The sequence below is a fragment of the Haematobia irritans genome, chromosome 5 (assembly GCF_050003625.1).
Source record: "Haematobia irritans isolate KBUSLIRL chromosome 5, ASM5000362v1, whole genome shotgun sequence".
Taxonomy (NCBI): domain Eukaryota; kingdom Metazoa; phylum Arthropoda; class Insecta; order Diptera; family Muscidae; genus Haematobia; species Haematobia irritans.
Window position 1 is genome coordinate 281188 of NC_134401.1, and position 4300 is coordinate 285487.

Consider the following 4300-nt stretch of genomic DNA (forward strand, 5'->3'; position numbering starts at 1 on the left):
TATATATATATATATATATATATATAATATATATATATATATATATATATATATATATATATATATATATATATATATATATATATATATATATATATATATATATATATATATATATATATATATATATATATATATATATATATATATATATATATATATATATATTAAGGGTGATTCCTTTGAGGTTAGGATTTTCATGCATTAGTATTTGACAGATCACGTGGGATTTCAGACATGGTGTCAAAGAGAAAGATGCTCAGTATGCTTTGACATTTCATCATGAATAGACTTACGATCTGCCACAACGTCGAATTTTCAGTGAATGGGCCCTAGAAAAGTTGGCAGAAAATCCGCTTTTTTATCGACAAATTTTGTTCAGCGATGAGGCTCATTTCTGGTTGAATGGCTACGTAAATAAGCAAAATTGCCACATTTGGAGTGAAGAGCAACCAGAAGCCGTTCAAGAACTGCCCATGCATCCCGAAAAATGCACTGTTTGGTGTGGTTTGTACGCTGGTGGAATCATTGGACCGTATTTTTCAAAGATGCTGTTGGACGCAACGTTACGGTGAATGGCGATCGCTATCGTTCGATGCTAACAAACTTTTTGTTGCCAAAAATGGAAGAACTGAACTTGGTTGACATGTGGTTTCAACAAGATGGCGCTACATGCCACACAGCTCGCGATTCTATGGCCATTTTGAGGGAAAACTTCGGAGAACAATTCATCTCAAGAAATGGACCGGTAAGTTGGCCACCAAGATCATGCGATTTGACGCCTTTAGACTATTTTTTGTGGGGCTACGTCAAGTCTAAAGTCTACAGAAATAAGCCAGCAACTATTCCAGCTTTGGAAGACAACATTTCCGAAGAAATTCGGGCTATTCCGGCCGAAATGCTCGAAAAAGTTGCCCAAAATTGGACTTTCCGAATGGACCACCTAAGACGCAGCCGCGGTCAACATTTAAATGAAATTATCTTCAAAAAGTAAATGTCATGGACCAATCTAACGTTTCAAATAAAGAACCGATGAGATTTTGCAAATTTTATGCGTTTTTTTTAAAAAAAAGTTATCAAGCTCTTAACAAATCACCCTTTATATATATATATATATATATATATATATATATATATATATATATATATATATATATATATATATATATATATATATATATATATATATATATATATATATATATATATATATATATATATGAGATTTTGCAAATTTTATGCGTTTTTTTTTAAAAAAAGTTATCAAGCTCTTAACAAATCACCCTTTATATATATATATATATATATATAATATATATATATATATATATATATATATATATATATATATATATATATATATATATATATATATATATATATATATATATATATATTATATATATATATATATATATATATATATATATATATATATATATATATATATATATATATATATATATATATATATATATATATATAAAAGAATTTTATAAAAACATTGAGCACGTACACACGATTTTCATTTTGCGCGTCTGCCGTGTGTTGATTGTTTCTTGGAATGGACGGAGAATACGGAATTACTTTGTTTTGTGTTAATTTATTTATTCAGAAGCGGTACGTGGTTTTATGTGAAGACAAAAAAAGAAAGTGTAATTGAAAAAATGTAACTGTTTTTTGTTCTGCATTTTGCTATATGGTATCATTTATTTTTATTTGCAGTTACATGATGTCTGCGTTTGTACATTTAATGGGCACGATGTAAATATGGAATAATTATTTATTGTTGAAATTTAAAAAAAAGAGTGTTTAAAAATATATGAGGTTTGCTTGAACGGCATTATAAATACAAATAAACAATGAATTAGATTATAAATAAATAAAAACAAACAAATAAATGTTAATTTTTTTGTTTTCTTTTCTCAAGTGGCGTCCTTTTTTCGACGATGAAAAAAGTTTTTTCATAAAGATCAAAACATTTTAGGTTGTGACCATGTTCTTTTAACTACACACAAAAAACACATCGTATTTAGTTTTATTTGAAATAAAAGAAAGTATGTGTTTCTTATAAAACGTATTTAATATTTTGTTATTTTTTGAATTATGCAATAGACAAATTAATTTGGTTCTTGTCATTTGTGTTTTGTTCTAACATAACATATAAATACAATTACTATCAATAACAACTATAGGGTGAAAAAATAAATTATATAAATCATTATCTTCCTTATAATAATAACCATGTTAGCATGTTCCTTCTAATATGTAGATGCGCCTAGATTTCCAATAAATCAGCAGCCTGTAAGCTAAATTAGTTTTTCTGAAAGTAAACAGAATAATTCGAATTTAATTTTGTTCAATTAAAAGTTAATTTTGTTAAACATTACCTGCATAGAATATCAAGTTCAATTCTTAGTTCCAGGTTGCAGATTTATAATCTTCTTTTGCCGTTGTAGTCTTTTAGCATAAAAAGGTGTATTAAGGAGCTTGGTAATTTAATTTTAGTAACAATTCCTTTCCAAAATTTCCACACATTGAAATCGTCTATTAAAATTTAAACCAATCAAAGACAAAAATAATGGGAAAGCAATGTAATATTTGGTATTATATTGATAATACTTTGCAAATTCTGGAAATAAAAAAAAATATAAATGGAAAATACATATTTTTATTATTTTCGATATTTTTCATATTTTTAAATCCTAAAGAAAGAACTTTTTTTACCATTACATAATTCAGCTCATTAGTTTATATATCAGATATACTGCTCTCTACTTGGGTTCAAACTGAAAAAGGCAGGTAAAACAAAAATGTAATTTAATGTCAACGCCACTTCGCAACTTCAAGGTGAATCTTCCAACAAACCCATACCGCTCTTGGTTTTAAGAAAACTAGGAGTGAAAAAATTTATAATTTTAAAAGATCAATACGGTACCCACTGTTTTTATTGCAAACATATTCTTATATATTTGATAAAATGATGGAGTTGATGGGATTGATTGGTCAATTTCACGAAATAAAATTGGTCACTAAAAGAAATGAATAAAAAATATATTATTTTAGTCCGTTTAATGTAAACAGGCTTCAATGGAAAACGGTATTCACATTTCACAATTTCTTACCTTCAATAAACGTAGATTGTTTTCCATTTTTACAATACCACAAAACACAAACACAGGTAATTTCAAATGCGTTCTCTCATATATTTTTTCAACCCTTTACCACGTGGCCATTTGTTGTTGCACACTTTATTTATTTCAACCCTTTGCTATGATTTGTTGTTGCGTTCAAAATATTTATGCACACATTTTGAATGCAGCAGACAGAATGTCGCCAATCATGTTTTTCAATTTACGCGAAAAACAAAAACCCAACCGATCGGTACGAGTTACTTCCACAGACTGATCTCTCCATTATACATTGTTGAATAAATACCCATTCTCTTGTTCTCTTTTCGCTCTTTCCATTGCTCAAAATTATTCAATTTCAATTACAAAGGTGATTGGATCAATCACATGTGTAATTAGAAACGGAAAAAAATTCAATCACGATTGTAATTGAAAATTATTTCCGAATTGATTAACAAATTGATTGAATCAATTAATATTTTAATTGGAAACGTAGCAAATATCAATCATTTTTTAATTGGGTTTTATTCGGATTTGATTAAATAATTAATTGAATCATTTAACATATTAATTGAATCCGTTTCCAAATTCAATTACGTGTTTAATTGAAAAAATTTTGGTGATGATTTTTTGTGTGTAGGAGAAAAACATTTCTAATGAATACCATAACATTTTAAATCGTGACCATTGTCTTTTCATTCAAACAAAATTCTTTTTATCAATATAACAACATTTTAGATGAGGACAATTATATTTTTCTTAGAACCATGTTCACTGAGCCAACATGGTTGCAGGTTAAAATGTTACATGGTCGCCGCAAAAATAGCTCCTATCATATTTTTTGCTCTTCGAATATGATTGTGACAATCATGTTTCTTCTCTGCGTGTGGACATGAACGTAATGTTGAGAAGTTCGCAAACGCCATTTCGACAAGGCGACTTTTATTTTACACTCAACAAAATTTGTTATTCATAACAGCTAAAACGTTTAATAAAAGAGCAGTTTTTGTTTACAAGGAATATAATTGTTTCAACAAACATCCGTTATTTGAAACCGATGACTTTTTTATCTGCTGAAATAGCAAACAAAAACTGCTCAATTAGTGTTTGCTAAAATTTTTTTCGTAAGCATCGCTTCTGAAATAGCAAAATGTATTATGTAGTTGAAA

General features: G+C 27.7%; 1 long non-coding RNA gene across 1 annotated transcript; it reads left to right on the plus strand.

The window, feature by feature from the left end:
* The first annotated feature begins 1540 nt into the window (after window positions 1-1540).
* On the plus strand, window positions 1541-1907 carry LOC142240233 (uncharacterized). Its single transcript, XR_012723201.1, has 2 exons — window positions 1541-1620; window positions 1726-1907. It is a non-coding gene; the product is annotated as an uncharacterized LOC142240233 (long non-coding RNA).
* Window positions 1908-4300: the final 2393 nt, after the last annotated feature.